At 41.0% G+C, this 17,254-nt stretch overlaps 1 protein-coding gene across 2 annotated transcripts in view; it reads right to left on the bottom strand.

Moving 5' to 3' along the window:
* Positions 1 to 17,254, bottom strand: part of LOC147028126 (uncharacterized) — an 86,744-nt gene that overhangs the window by 63,059 nt on the left and 6,431 nt on the right. For both annotated transcript variants that reach the window (XR_015057438.1, XM_085878233.1), the window contains exon 2: positions 15,452 to 15,911. The gene's annotated coding sequence lies outside the window, so the exon portion shown is untranslated. The remainder of the gene's footprint in view (positions 1 to 15,451; positions 15,912 to 17,254) is intronic.

The following is a 17,254-nucleotide window of genomic DNA, read 5'->3' as shown; positions in this document are numbered from 1 at the left end:
CCGTATAATTGCTAGTGACCGTATATTTTGGAGAACCCACGGCCACCGTGGCAAATGTGACCGAGGCCTGAGGAGTCAATGTCACTGCTGGAGCGCTTTGTTGTGGTGATGTATGACCGCACCAGTGACACCATGGAAGTGAACGATGCTGGGAAACAGCTCTTCGCACACAAGTCTAGGGCTCTAGAAAACATTCCCCCAATGCAGGCAGCACTCCAGCAGCACATCAAGCGTGCATCTCTCCAGGGCAACTGCTGGAACCAAACTCTGGTCCTGAATCCAGAGTTACCAATCCCATCTGACTGGGGCTGGACAAAGGAGGCCTCTGGGTTTTTTAGATGACGAACGTGGCAGCCTCTTTGGACGACACTGCCAGAGGCATCTAAATCTTGCCACAAACTGATCCACTGCAGCTGCGAGAAGGGATGTACCGGCCACTGCAAGTGCACCAAGGCTGCACTCAAGTGCACTGCATTATGTGCATGTTCGGGAGACTGTCAGATGCAATCAGACACCTTTATATTTATGTGTCTATATGGATAATGTGTGTGTGTGTATTACATGTACCGGTATGTACTATACATGTGTCTGAGGTAACTGACCTCACTGTACTTTAAGCTTATAGACTATGTTCAGTGCACATTGAAAATTAAGGTTGCACAGATGATCTTACAACACGATTTCATGCAAGCTGTTCTGGACACCACAATAACCTAAATGTGTATTTCAATAAATTTGTTTTCTGAGGTCACTGACCTCATTTAAAGCACTTGTTCAGTCATGGTTGCATCCTGTGATTATGTATAAAGGCTCTCCAGAAGATAAAGGGACCAACACATGGCAACATACCTTTTTAATGATTCCCAAAACAGACAATCTGCACCAGAATCGTGAAAAAATGACAATTTCAATGTAATTGAGGTCATTGACCTCTCACTCACTATCCTCAGAGGTCAAATCTGACAATGAAGCTTATGGTATGTACGAACACTGGTAAAAATTTCATGCTTTAGTCATAATTTGCACAATTTTAATGATTATCTGCTGCACTATAAGAGTTAAAAGGGCGAGAAGACATCTTTTGTGACCATCAACAACTGATTGCACATCTGGAACTGAAATTGAAGAAAGTAGGGACACGCACCCAAATGTGGAATAAACTTGATGTGGATAAGGTCAGAGATGGGGTTTTGCAGGATAAATACAACACAGAAGTACAGAACAGATTTACAGCTGAAGAACGGAATGGCATCGACTTTGAAGTGACAGATGAAGCTTGTAAATTGATTAATTATTTGACAGAGAAGCTGCAGTGAAAGAGATTGGAGTTAGGAAGACTAAAAATAAACCATGGATTTCAACCAATGCATGAAATCTCATTGAGGAGAGGAAGAACCGGAAATGGAAATTAGAAGGTTGCAAAACAGAGGATAAACAAAGCCTCCCAGCTTCCCCACCAGCCCCACGCTCTGCCGGCTTCCCCTCACGGCTTTTCACCGGAACCCTCCACCCCTCCCCCTCAAACAGCATCCTCTTTCCCCACCCCAAAACATCCCCCACACGGCTCACTCCCTTTACCCTCATGGCTCACCCCTTCCTCGCGCATTGATGGCTTCCCCCCACCCATCCCGCACACTCACAGCATCACCCCCCCCACCTTGCACACTCATGACCCCCCCCACCCCTACCTGTGTCCCCTTGCTCCTTTCCACATCCCAGCTCTCTATCAGGATCTCCTTGAACCCCTGTCCCGATATATGTGTACCTCAAATACCCGAGGTTCCAACCTGACTGATCTCTCAATCCATGCAGCTGCTGATAAACTGGACATTATATGCTCTCAAACCCCAGGAGTACCTCGGGCTGTAACTTCACCTCTGCTCAAACCTCTTGTTTGTCTGTATTATACCATCCTCCAAAGAGTGATGACTCCATTTACATTTCTTCCTCAGACAACATGAAAACTATTAGCCACTCATCCCAACTCCCTCTTGCGATTATGTGGATATTTCAATTGTCACCATACCAATTGGCTGGGTGTTGGTTCCTGTATTACAAGTTGGTACCACATGGCACTTCTACAAAGGACTTATGTGACTCCATGGGATTGAGTCAATCTGTACCCCAGAAATCAAAGAAGTATCACACCAAAAAACTCCCACCCACATATCTATCAATGGCAAAACCTACTCCTGGATTGGTTATAACCAAGTTCCCTGCCAATATCTCGTGCTCTTCCTCTGCTCCAATTGATTCCTCTGATCGTGCACTTGTGAAGGTCAACATCTCTCGCCATTCTCAGAGAACAGCCTCAGCACCATTTTGAACAATGAACAACATTAGTTGTTTGCTTGAACAATCACATTATAATTTTTTTCGTTGCCGGATTTGAACGAAACTTGACATTGCAAGTCAATGTGAAAAAAAAAGGAGAAAAGAAAGTCAAAGAAATTATTGTGCATAATCTTCCAAACACAATTTTATTTATTAATGAACACGGAAGTATTAGATCAAAATGGCGATGATTATTTTATGCTTAAAAATAAAGCGTTCTTTGTCTCTACTAAATGTTTGAGATTTTTAAATAAATCATTTAAAGAAAAAAAAAGATAGCTCCAGCGAACTATTCTGCTGAGGTTGTTTGCAATTATCAAATTCTCCCGAAGATGACTTGGCTGAATCGGGAATTGATTTTTTAACAATTTTTTTTGTTGCCCGATTTTAACGAAACTTGATACTGCACACCGCAGGAGAATACTGAATAATGTGGGCGAAAAATATTTGCGCTATCGTGTACCGTTTTGGCTGTATTTTGGGAACATACATACATACATATGAGCCTTTCCACAGTAATGGGTAACCATTGTGTTACATCCATAGTCCACATTAAGTGTATCCAGTTTATCTTGCAAATGAGGGGAAATAAAAGATTGACCCCTCCACTACTGGAATCCAACAGGAAGAAGATAATCTAACCCAGCACAATTAATTGATGGGGTGTTCTTCGCGTAAAGTGTAGCCTCTCGTTATTAAATGACCTCTGACCTGCCCAAAGCCTTCTGTAACAAACGTGACTTTGTACCGCAATCGCAATGCCAGATTTTTGTACAGCTTTTACGGCGATATGGACTTACCACTAATGTTATCCTTTGTTACACATTTGTCATTTAGGTTAAGTTATGTTATCACAAAAATAACAAGACTGTATTTCTAAAGGTTGTGCAGCTTGGGCATTTTGATTCTTTTATGACGAATTGACCAATAGCATAACGATTGTTACTCTGTTTTCAACCCCCCAGCATTCACATTAAATATATTTTTGGCAAATTCAGGGTGTAGGATATCATAAGTAAAGTCTTTTTACTCATATAATCTAAACCATTCTCAAGCAAAAACGTATGTGTTCATATAAAACTCTTGGTAAGTCTATGTATTTTTTAATATAACACTTTAGACAAAGATTTATTCCCATCACAGTGAATAAAATTTTATCTGCACACTTTAATTTTAGGACAATAGCGGTTTTTGTTATAAATAGTATATATCTACATTTATTTTCACCTTAAAACATGTTAGTGGTATTTTATGGATACTTTAGAAATTCTGTGATAGCTCCTGAAGATAAGACCCTTAAATGTAGCATATTACCGTGGAACAGCCCATATATACAAGATGAGAGTTTTAGTAATAAATAGATAGAAGATAGATAGATAGATGTCTTCTTCTGTCTTAACGCTGGTTTCAGAAAAGTTTATTTTGGGATGGGGTTACTAAATGTCTAATAACACACAAAAGGCTACCAACAATGCAATGCCATCACATAGTTTCTGGCTGTTGAGATGTACAACCTGCCAAAAATTATGATGAGCATTATTCCCCTTCGATGGTACCGGTGGCCAAAAATTACCGGGTCTGGCTCATGGCCTATCAGTGACGATCCGGAAGAGAGCCCTTAACGCAAAACTTTGAGAACAGAAAGCTTCACAGCTTGATCCGTGAATCGTGACCCCTTTCCAAAATGAACGTAGATACTTTGAGCCCACCCTGGTCAGACTCCATCCCACATTCTGAAACACGTATATATAAATACCAATCAACGACACGCACGCACGCACGCACACCTGATATTGGCAACAACCCAAAAGTCATGAGTTGCTTTCACTGAAAAACAACATTGAAGTTACAGAAACATTTGAGGGATATTTCACAAACATTAATCTTTATAAACAGATGTGTGTTACGGGTGGAAATAAAATTTGCATCGGTTATTCAGAAAACACGGTAATACGGCAAATGGCTCGGAACTCGGGTGGTATTTCTCAACAGCTCGCTCAGGGCAACGGGCGGGGCACCGACCGCTCGCTTGGGACAACAGAAAGGGGCACCAACCGCTCACTCGTGGCGAAGTGTGGGACACCGACCGCTCGCTCGGGGCAACGGGCGGAGCACCGACCGCCCGCTCGGGACAACAGGCGTGGCACCGACCGCTCGCTTAGGGTGAAGTGCGGAGCACCGACCGCTTGTCTGGGGAAACGGGCAGAGCACCGACCGCTCGTTCGGGGAGACGGGTGGAGCACCGACCGCTTGTTTGGGGCAATGGGCTGAGCACCGATCGCTCGTTCAGAGTGACGGGCGGCGCCCCAACCGCTCGCTCGGGGCGACGGGCGGAGTACCGACCGCTTGTTTGGGGCAACGGGCGGAGCACCGACCGCTCGTTCGGGGCGACTGGTGGAGCACCGACCGCTCGTTCGGGGCGATGGGCGGAGCACCAATCGCTCCTTCAGGGTGACGGGCGGAGCACCGATCGCTCCTTCAGGGCGACCGGCGGAGCACGAAACACGAACCACTTGCTTCGGGGGGTGGAGCACCAACCACTTGCTCTAAATGACGTGGCAGGCAAAAGCATCCACAGTGAGTGAACAATTCACTCAGAAGGACGTGGTGTGGTTCCACTATCAACTGTAAGGTGTTCGATAAGTGGCTTAAGCACTCGTGCAAGCACTCCATTCCAATGGACCTACTGCTCAGGGCGATAACCCCTGAGTGCTCATAATATGAGTGAGGAAATTCGATAACATTCTCAGGGTGAGACCAACCAACCGCTAAACAAAAAATAAAATAAAATAAACCAATGTCACCCGCAGCGTGACCCGTATCTTGCCAAAAGGTGACCACGTGTGACTTCTTTAAGGTCACACTGAGGTGAACAGAGCTGCTATCCACCAGGAGCGACTCCTTGAGGAATATCTGCCTACGAGAGATTCCGATGAGAATCGTTCTACAGAGTAAACATGAAAAATATGCTTTTGCCTCATAACGTCACCAAATGATGTCATAATGTCTCAAGCTTGACATATCTTGAAAGCACTCATCGAGGTGTTCAATTTGAGGTACTACACGATATGGTTCCTAAAACTTGAAAATTTGACCTTGGGGTCAAATATGTTTGACCTGAGGCGCTAGCCATGAAGGTCAAGGCCAATCGCCACCAAAAATTAATCAGCTGAGCGCCAGACCATGAACTATATTCCCATGAAGTTTGAAGACTATCCGATCAAAATTACTCAAAAAATAAGGGTTTCGTCGACTCCCCTGATTTACGACAAAGTGACCTTGACCTTTGACCTTGACCTTCAAAATTTTATGCACTGAAAGGGACCTCTATAGGCCTCTGATATGCGAAGTTACAAAAATTTCCAATGACAACTGTGCTCTGCAGAGTGATTTATACGTGATTACGGACCAAAAAAAAAAAAAAAAAACATATGAAGGTCAAGGCCAATCGCCACCAAAAATTAATCAGCTGAGCGCCAGACCATGAACTATATTCCCATGAAGTTTGAAGACGATCCGATTAAAATTACTCAAAAAATAAGGGTTTCGTCGACTCCCCTGATTCGCGCGAAAGTGACCTTGACCTTCAAAATTTTGTGCACTGAAAGGGACCTCTATAGGCCTCTGATATGTGAAGTTACAAAAATTTCCGATGATAACTGTGCTCTGCGGAATTTTTTATACGTGATTACAAACAAACAAATAAAAAAAAATAAAAATAAAAAAAATAAAAAAACAACATACAAGCTGACTAACATATCTTGCAAAAACTTCGTTTTGACAAGATAAAAATAAAATCGCTAAACCAACCAACCGCTAAACTGCAACCAATAAACTGCAGCAGAACAACACTGGAGACATCGCAAAGTACAATCACCATTGAAATAAACATAATCCACCATCTTACCTGCTTGTATTGCTGTGCAGGCGTCACCTGGTACATCAGTTCGTGGTCCGCGCAAATGATGAAAAAACGTTCGTCTTTCTCTTATTTTACCAGATTTGCTTGGATTCCCTATAGAGCACCTTGCGGAACATTCAAAAAAATAGACACAGACCTGGCAGACGCCATGGATAAGCAGTCCCTCTGGGAGACATGGCGGGATGTCAAGCAGTGAACGCATTAAATCATATAGCTCAATGAAGCTGGTTAATTTTGGCTCGTTCTTAAATTCTTTGTTCACTCAATATAATTCTCGAAACAGTAGAAAAAGGTAAGTTTAATACTTTGGAAATTTCACATTTTCTTGTGTATCTGAGGAAGCAACATAGCCTTGCTTGCATAAAGTATATAGGTATATCGGCTTAGTCATAAGATTCGTTATTTCTTTAAATTATCAGATTTCACAACAGATTTCGACACTTATTCAGTCCGGACGATATCCGGTCCTCAAAATCAAAATATAATTTTGATGATACTCTTTAATTAGTCCGTGAGTAGATCGTGGAAAATCATATCTTGGATTCCCTCCAGTAGTGGTGGCGGTGCAACGGGGACAGGCAGTGGTGACGTGCAACGGGGGCAGGCAGTGGTGACGTTCTACGGGGGCAGGCAGTGGTGACGTGCAACGGGGGCAGGCAGTGGTGACGTGCAACGGGGGCAGGCAGTGGTGACGTGCAACGGGGGCAGGCAGTGGTGACGTGCAGCGGGGGCAGGCAGTGGTGACGTGCAACGGGGGCAGGCAGTGGTGACGTGCAACGGGGGCAGGCAGTGGTGACGTGCAACGGGGGCAGGCAGTGGTGACGTGCAACGGGGGCAGGCAGTGGTGACGTGCAACGGGGGCAGGCAGTGGTGACGTGCAACGGGGGCAGGCAGTGGTGACGTGCAACGGGGGCAGGCAGTGGTGACGGTGCAACGGGGGCAGGCAGTGGTGACGGTGCAACGGGGGCAGGCAGTGGTGACGGTGCAACGGGGGCAGGCAGTGGTGACGGTGCAACGGGGGCAGGCAGTGGTGACGGTGCAACGGGGGCAGGCAGTGGTGACGGTGCAACGGGGGCAGGCAGTGGTGACGGTGCAACGGGGGCAGGCAGTGGTGACGGTGCAACGGGGGCAGGCAGTGGTGACGGTGCAACGGGAGCAGGCAGTGGTGACGGTGCAACGGGAGCAGGCAGTGGTGACGGTGCAACGGGAGCAGGCAGTGGTGACGGTGCAACGGGAGCAGGCAGTGGTGACGGTGCAACGGGAGCAGGCAGTGGTGACGGTGCAACGGGAGCAGGCAGTGGTGACGGTGCAACGGGAGCAGGCAGTGGTGACGGTGCAACGGGAGCAGGCAGTGGTGACGGTGCAACGGGAGCAGGCAGTGGTGACGGTGCAACGGGAGCAGGCAGTGGTGACGGTGCAACGGGAGCAGGCAGTGGTGACGGTGCAACGGGAGCAGGCAGTGGTGACGGTGCAACGGGAGCAGGCAGTGGTGACGGTGCAACGGGAGCAGGCAGTGGTGACGGTGCAACGGGAGCAGGCAGTGGTGACGGTGCAACGGGAGCAGGCAGTGGTGACGGTGCAACGGGAGCAGGCAGTGGTGACGGTGCAACGGGAGCAGGCAGTGGTGACGGTGCAACGGGAGCAGGCAGTGGTGACGGTGCAACGGGAGCAGGCAGTGGTGACGGTGCAACGGGAGCAGGCAGTGGTGACGGTGCAACGGGAGCAGGCAGTGGTGACGGTGCAACGGGAGCAGGCAGTGGTGGAGGTTCAGAGGATGCGGGCAGTATCGTTGGTGCAGAGGGTGCAGGCAGTGGTGGAGGTTCAGAGGGGGTGGGCAGTGGCGTAGGTGCAGTGGGTGCAGGCAGTGGCGGAGGTGCAGCGGGTGCGGGCAGTGACGGACTTGCAGCGGGTGCGGGCAGTTGCGGAGGTGCAGCAGGTGCGGGCAGTGGTGAAGGTGCAGTGGGCAGTGGCAGATGTGCAGCGGATGCAGGCAGTGGTGGAGCTGCAGCAATATAAATTGGGACATATGAGGTATGGGAGACAGTTTTTGTGGGTGATGAGATTATTAAATGTGTGGATTCTTCATTCTGCTGGAAGAATTGTAGACATAGAATTCTGTGTAGTTTTGAACGAGCGGGAGTTATGGACATTGAAAGAAGGGTAAACGATATTGTATCGGGTCATGGCAGGAAGAAGTTGGTTGTGGTACACCTCAGTGCGAATGATACAGGGAAAGTTTACTCATAGGTTTCTAAAAAAAGAAACAGGATATTGGGTAAGTGGCCGAAGGCAAAAGGTTGTGTGGTAATGTTTTCTGGGATTCACACAAGATTAGGAAACAACAAAGAAATTATGGGCAGAGTGAATGACGTCGACCATGGGCTGGAAGAATCGTGAAGGGAGGAAGGTTTTACATTTACGAAGCAGTGGGAATCATTTAGGGGACAAAGGAAGTGTTTCCGGAATGATGGCTATATATTAACTCGAAAAGGCGCAGCAAGGTTTGCAGTGGGAATTGAGGAAGGAATTCAGGCTTTTATAGGTCAGCAAAGGGTGGGGAGGCTATTAAGGAAGGAACGGATGAAGTAATTGTGATGAGTAAGGCCAGACAGGAAAATATAATTTCAGGAAGGGAAAAGTGAAATATATTCTATACCAATGCCAGAAGTTTGAATAATAAGATGGAAGAGTTTGAAGCCAAAGTAGATAGCGAGGATTACTATAGTTGCAGTGAGTGAGACATGGTTAAAGGAGGAGAATAACTGGAGGACAGGATAAGAAGGCTATAAGTATAAGGTGTATCAGTGTGATAGGAAGGAAAGAATAGGAGTAGCAATCTGGGTGAAGGACAGCATTGCATCAAGAGAAAGGGGTGACATTTAGGAAGGAATAAATGTTGAGGATTCTGGATGGGTCGAGATTAGAGATTGTAAAAAGAGTAAGATAATGGTAGGATGCTTTTATAAGGCTCTGGGATTGAAGGAAGAGGAGGAAGGAGGACTAGATGAAGGATTCAAAAGGGCATGTGGTCAGGGAAGAGTATTTATTTGGGGGGATTTTAATTTTTAATATTTTAGGGGATTCTTAAAAAGAAATATAATAGACATCTTCAATCACACAAACACAAGAACAATGAAAAAAGGGAAGGAAATTCTCCATTGAAAACACTGATGGGGTATTTAAAACTAAGATTGTTTCATTTTCAAGACTGGACCATCTTCAATTAAGGAAACTGTTGATATGGTTAAACAAAGTATTGAAACTAAAATTAAAACACATTAAGTGAAATGAAAACTTTTAAGTTTTATATAGGAGTAAAATTGAAAATGGTAAGACAAGACAATAAAACTACTCCCTATATGAGGACAAACCCACACTTTCTCTCATCATTTCAAGATTTTGTAAGATGTGATGTTTACGATGATCTCCAGAGACAGGAACAAGATGTTGATAACGCTGTAGTAGGTAGTGGATTTACTATCACAAAAATAATCTTTTTAGAAATACACATCTTAAAATCAGATCCTCTTCAAGCTTCTTCTTATATTGATTTACCAAAAGAGATAAAACTTAAGAAAGCGGTTGTTCAAAATAAAGATAACTGTTTTCTATGGTCTGTTCTTGCTCACTTACATCCTCCACAATGGAATCCTGAAAGGGTTAAACATTATAAGAAATATGAGAATACATTAAATGTTAAAGATTTAAAGTTCCCAATGTCATTGAGAGATATTCCTAAATTTGAGAAAATGAATAATCTATCTGTTAATGTATATGGATTAGCGGATACAAACAAAGTTAAGATATTAAAAATTTAAAACAAGTATAAAAATGATAAAACACACATTGACCTTCTCCACTTTACTTCAGAGGAAAAAAAATCACATTATGCTTTCATCAAAAATTTCTCAAGATTAACCAAACCACAAATATATAAGAGAAAATGTAAAACGTATCCTTGTAAGAGGTCTCAACTCCTTTTACACATAAGAACGATTAAATCAGCATTCGAAATACTGTAGTAATCATAAATCAACCGTAATCAATTTCCCAAAAGCAGGTTCAAACATATCATTCAAAGATTTTAACAAATCTATAAAACATCCATTTGTGATATATGCTGATTCTGAAAGTATCCTTGAAAAGATAGACACTGTTTCTCCAAATCCAAATAAATCATACACAAATACACACCAAAAATATACTCCTTGTGGTTTCTGTTATTATATCAAATCATCTGTTGGTGATGAATACAACAAGTTGGAACTTTATAGAGGGGAAGATGCCTCAGAGGAGTTTGTATGTATAAGACTAAGAGAAATAATGGTGAAAACCTATAAACCAATGACATTTGCAAAGGAAGAGGAAAAGGAATTTAGTGAGAACAGTACCTGTCATGTTTGTGATGAGGAAATTGAGGGAGAGGTCAAGGTTAGGGATCACTGTCATCTTACTGGTAAATATAGAGGTCCTGCTCATTCCCATTGTTATCTTAATTACAAGCCTCCAAATTTTATTCCTGTCTTTCTTCACAACAACGCTCATTATGACACACATCTATTTATAAATGAACTTTCAAAGACATTCAGAAATATTTTCGCCATTCCAAACAGATCAAAAATAAATCTCATTCACAAAAACAATTTATACATCCCCCATAACCCATATCAGATTTCTTGACACATACAAGTTTATGGGAGATTCATTATCTGATTTAGCATCAAATATTAAAAGCTTCCCGAGTCTTAAATCATATTTCTCAAATCAAGAAGAGATTGATCTCCTATCACAAAAGGGAATATATCCGTATGACTATATGGATTCATTTGAAAGGTTTAAAGAAACACAACTTCCTTCAAGGGAGAGTTTCTATGGTAAGTTGAATAATACTCATAATTCTGATGAAGATTACACACAAGCTAAAAAGGTTTGGGAGAACTTTAATATAAAGAATCTTGGGGAATATAATGATTTATATCTTAAAACTGATGTACTGTTATTAAGTGATGTGTTTGAAACTTTTAGAAGTCTGTCATAATAAAAATTCTTATGGATTAGACCCCGCTCACTTTTACACGGCCCCGGGTTTGACTTCGAGTGCGATGTTAAAAATGACAAAACAAAATTTGGAATTAATCAGTGATATAGATATGCTTTAATGATAGAGAAGGCGAACAGAGGAGGAATATCTCAAGTATGTTCCAAGAGATATGCTAAAGCAAATAACAAATATCTTCCTGATTATAATAAGAATGAGGACAACTCTTACCTGATGTATTATGATGCTAACAATTTGTATGGGTGTGCCATGTCTCAATCTTTACCTTGTGGGAAACTTAAATGGGTTAAAGGAAAACATTATGAAAAAGTTTTACTTGATATTGTTTTCTCTTCTCAAAAAGAATTGGATGAGGCTAAAGTTGGATATTATTTTGAGGTTGATTTAAAATACCCGAAAGAACTTCATAATAAACATAAAGACCTGCCCTATGCCTCCGATAAAGAAAGTCCAAGAAAATAATGGTTAAGTGATTACCAACATTCATTTAATATAAAGGGTAAATCTTCAGAAAAACTACTTACTAAATTAAATGATAAAGAAAGTTATGTTTTACATCAAAGGAACTTGAGACAATATTTATCTGCTGGGTTGAGAGTGAGGAAAATTCATAGGATTTTGAAATTTAAACAAGTCCATGGTTAAAGGACTATATTGATTTTAATACAAAAAAGTAGAAAAAACTCAGAAACCGATTTTGAGAAGGACTTTTATAAATTAATGAATAATGCTGTATTTGGAAAGACTATGGAAAATGTTAGGAATCGAGAAAACATAAGACTTGCTACATCTTGGAAACAGGCTTCAAAGTTAATGAACAAACCAAGTTTTGAACAGGTGGAGGGAGGTATTTTCACAGAACTTTTGTGCTATTCATTTGAAAAAAAAGAGAGTATTGAAATGGATAAACCTATTTATATTGGAACATCAATTCTTGATTTGTCAAAGTTGTTTATGTATGACTATTACTGTAATAATTTAAAATTAAAGTACAAGGATAATGTGTCTGTTATATATGGATACAGATAGTTTTATATTAGAAATAAAGACTGGAGATGTATGTGAGGATATGATTGATAATATATATATATATATATATATATATATATATATATATATATATATATATAAATATATATATATATATATATATATATATATATATATATATATATATATATATATATATATATATATATATATATATATATATATATATATATAGATATGATACAAGTAATTATAAACCTGGTGATGTGTTGTTTTCATCAAATAACGAAAAGGTTATTGGTAAGTTTAAAGATGAATTGGGTGGGAAGGTTATGAGTAAATTGATAGGATTAAGATCAAAGGCTTATGCTTTTACATATATTGACAATAATACTGAAAGGTGTAAAAATAAGTAAAAGGGAAGAAAGAAAAAAAATAAGAAATGAAACAATAAACTTTTAACATTATTACAACTGTTTAATCTGAAAGAAGGAAGAGTACAGAAAAATGAATAAAATAAGAAGTTATAAACATAAATGATAAAACAGAAGAAATAAATAAGAAAGCATTAGGAGCTTTAGATGACAAAAGATATATTTTAGAGAATGGAATTAATAGTCTCCCTTATGGTTATAAGTATAAGTGCTGAGGGACTACTACCATCTTTTACTGATTTATAAATGATAGAAGCAAGCAATAACCAAACCAAAGAGTGGAGATGTAATCAACCTTGGTACTTAAATGGAAAACATAAAGAATGTGAGAAATATCAAATAAGTCTTATTGAAGAAATAACCGGGGTGAAAGTAGATAAAACAAATAAGCGAATAAATTTAATTACAAATAAGTTAGAGGATGTAAAGAAAAAAATTTATATTTGAATGGACTGAAAACTTTGATGGTTATCAATTAAACAATGGAAAAACAATTTACTATAATCTCAAAATGATATGTGGCTCAGGAGGTGGTCAAACAAGAACATTAAGAGTTTATCATTATATCTCTGCTCAACAAAGATACATAAACCAAGAACTAAGTTCCAAAATAATATTTGTGAACATACTCGATGGTGATGAATGTAATAGGAAAATTAATTTATTACCTGAAGTGGAATATGATCAAATATTGATTGGCTCACTCTTTGAATGGAATGATAAGATAAAAGAAATGTTGTTTTAATCGGTGTCTCAATGGGACAGAGATCTTAATTATAATCACAATTTAAGTCAGGCCTTAAGTTAGTCCCAATTTAACATTGGGGGGTTGGAGAGGAGGAGGGGAAGGGGGCAGAGATTAAACTCCTGGTTCGAGCTTTTGAGTCTTGAGGCAGAGTTTTTTTTCAATTCATTTGTATTATCCCAGTCTCCTGTTTAGGGGTTTAGGGGTTAAATAAGAGAGAGTCCCCCCCCCCCCATTCAGTTGCATGGGGTAAATGGGGAGAAAATCAGACTCCTGTTTCAGGCTTTTTAACCTTAAATCAGAGAGTTTTCCCCTTTCCCCCCATTCATTTGAATGACTGCACTAGAAACCCTATATATCTACTACTCTCCTCCCGTCCCTCTTTGAACCTCTTGTGCCATTCAAATGCACGTGTATGTGACATCGTTTCTTCCCTGTAGACTTGCTGCAGCATCGCGAAGGATTCGGAAGGTGTTTTGCCAAACTTGGCAAAACACTTCAGATTGACTCTCTGCTCACGACTCATAGCGCGACGATTCAGACTAGATAACGTGTGAAGCACGACCTTTAAAAAATCACACAATGAGCGCAATCAACCATCACCAATCACATATATTGCTGGAATGTTGTGAAAGACTGTGACCCAACCTCTTCATTCACGTTGTGGAAGTGGTTCAGTCGCATTACTTTTTAGACGGACCTCGCATATGGGGGATGTACGATTAAAGACAAAGGAGAGGATGGATGGATGAGGAATAGCTATTGTAATGCAAACCAATCTATCACATGGAGTCACAAACTTTCCACCTGATGTAAAAATGGAATTGTTTTCCCAAAATACTGGGAACAACTTTCATATCAATATAAAATATGTGACTTTCAGAAAATTAATCAAATGATATTTCTAAGCACAATACAACACTTTTTGGTGCAGTGACATGGAAAAGTATTCACCCCCGACCAATACTGCCACATTTAGATGAGTTACGAACTATGGAGAAACAATTTTTCCAAATGAACTTTTATATTTATAAGTGAAGAAATCAAATAAACACTATTCGAGTTAAAGGAGGTTACATGTCAGTAATACCTGCAAAAAACTGATACAAATCAAAATTTACTGGTTGCAAAAGTATTCAGCCCAATAGGTCAGTGCTTGGTGAAAGCACTTTTTGCAGCAATGACCATGATGATTCTTTTTGGGTAGGTCTCCACCAACTTTGTAGAGTGAGATAGTGAAATATTTACCCACTCTTCATGACAAAAATTGCTCTAGTTCTGCCAAGTTAGATGGGGATCGCCAATGGCTGCAATCCTCAATTCTCGCCGTAAATGATCAAGTCAGAACTTTGACTGAGCCACACAATAACATTTTATTTTCTTCCAATTTAGCCACTCCAGTATGGCTCTAGCTTTGTGCTTCAGATCATTGCCCTGCTGAAATGTGAATCTCCTATCCCATTTCAGATTAATGGCTGACTCAAACAGGTTTTCATCAAGCATCATCCTGTACTTTGCACTGTCCATTGTCCCTTCTATCTGACAAGCTTGTCAGTACCTGCTGATGAGAAGCAGCCCCGTAACATGATGCTGGTGCCACCATGCTTGAGAGTTGGAATGGTGTCAACTACACTGAGTGATGTGCATTTTAATTGATTGGTGGCAGTGCTAAAAACCTTCACAATGTTCAACCAAAAATTTCCAACACCTGAAGAATTATGCGATGAATTTTGCTGTTCAAACAACAAGCAAAGAAAAGCCGGTCCATGCCTAATGAGAGGTAAACAAACATCCTCCTGTGTGTGGGCGGATAACTTAAGTGTGCAGTTGAACAGGGAGAAAACGGGGAGTCAACTCTCCAACACAAAATTGCTCCAAGAGATTCTATAAGTTACAAAAAGTATATGTCAATGGTAGATCATGAAGGTATGTCTTTGCATGCAGAGGTATATAAAAAAGTCACATACCAAACTTGGGCTTTAATCGATCATCCTGAAGGTGGAGACAGTTTTCATCACTTAACGTGATTCCACAGAAACTATGAACGTTTTCCAACTGCACATTTTGAAATCCAAAGCAGGGTGAAGGAGAATGCATCAATGGAAACTTTTGGCAGAAACTGGAAAGTTCGTGAATAACAGTCTCCAAGTTGACGAAAAGACTTCCCAACAGAGAAGAGCCTGCAAGTTGGATAACTTGTGGCTTCAAAAAAGATTTCACAAATTTACAGAAGTCAGCATACATTGCAAATGGAAATTTCTCTTTGGCGAGAGAGAGAAGCTCAGTTTGTAAGGAATCCGACTCTATACAAGCTCGAATTACTTTCTGATTCTCAATTCCAAGCTTATTGATCACTGCTTGAGCTGTATCTTTTCTCAGGCCTTGTGATTGGAGCCATTCTAAGAAGCTGTCCATTTCACTGGTGACCTGCCAGGGATGCAATGCATTTGTATTAATAAGTGTGTGTGTGTGTGTGTGTGTGTGTGTGTGTGTGTGTGTGTGTGTGTGTGTGTGTGTGTGTGTGTGTGTGTGTGTGTGTGTGTGTGTGTGTGTGTGTGTGTGTGTGTGTCCTCCAGAACGACAAAAAAAAACATGAAACCTGGGTTCCCCAAACTCTGCATGCATACTAAGAGAATGCCAAGGGACTGCATGAATAAAAATTGGGTGTTTGGGTAAACTTAAACATCCCTTTTGAAGATAATTAAAAGCTTACCTTCATCAAAGGCTTATCCTTGATCAGCCTAACTTCGCCTCACAGAGGTCTGAGCCACCACATTGATTCAGTCGATTCAAACATGCCTTGCCTTGGAAACACAATCTATTATCATGGAATAATTAAAGTATATAATCAAAATATTTTATCAGATTTGAGAATCGGATCTCATGGCCTGAATAAGTGTCGAAACCTGGAGGGAAATCTGAAATGGCCATCTCACAAACCATGTGCTTCTGCACGCAGGATGTGACATGCAGTGTGGGTGTGAGAAAAACCGTGCACACGTGCGAGTAAAGAGTATATTGTACGTGCATGTGCACGGTTAACATGGACCCTGAGAAGGTTGGAGGAACGCGTCTTGGGCGGGGGTGGGTGGGGGGGGGGGCTGCTAAGGACTAATGGCTTCGTTTGGATTTTAAAATGGCTTCCCCAGAGTGTAGTATGTATGAATCCAATTCAGAGTAAGCTGATGGGACAGGCACAAGTTCAATGTATGTGCAAGCATGCATGCAGAAAGGCCTTTGCCAGGAAGATAGCGTGGGTTTTAATTTTTAAATGCTTCCCCCAGGTTTTCAATGGAACATGGCAGTTGAAAAGAAAGCGTTACTGTTTGGGCAAATATTTTTTGCTTTTTTTTCATGTGATTTTGGGCTACACACAAAAAAAAAATCACATTTGCGGCTGCACAAATATTGGGCTACACATATGAAACAATGGCCAAATTATTTTAAAAGCTTTTATGCATGCGGCTGCACCTGGAACAGTGGAACGTACCAGGAAGTAGGGAGAGTAGGTTTTAACTTTTAACCCTCAGCACCTTTGCACCGTACAAGCAATCACATTTTTCTTTGGCCTCGTGGCTGTTTTTAAAGCAATTGCCAATGACTTTCTCATGGACAAAAATATTGGCACCCTTGAATTTTTTCAAAAAAACTCACAATTTTCTCGAAAAATAAGTTGAAATTGACAAAAGTATTTGATCTCCACAATTATATACAGTAGTACCTCTACTTACGAATTTAATTCGTTCTGGGAGTAGTTTCGTAACCTGAAA

The sequence above is a fragment of the Eptatretus burgeri genome, chromosome 4 (genome assembly GCF_056783735.1).
Source record: "Eptatretus burgeri isolate ZD-2024b chromosome 4, Ebu_testis_v1, whole genome shotgun sequence".
Classification (NCBI taxonomy): Eukaryota; Metazoa; Chordata; class Myxini; order Myxiniformes; family Myxinidae; genus Eptatretus; species Eptatretus burgeri.
Note: the sequence above shows the minus strand (reverse complement) of the source record. Positions and strands in the feature narration are given on the sequence as shown.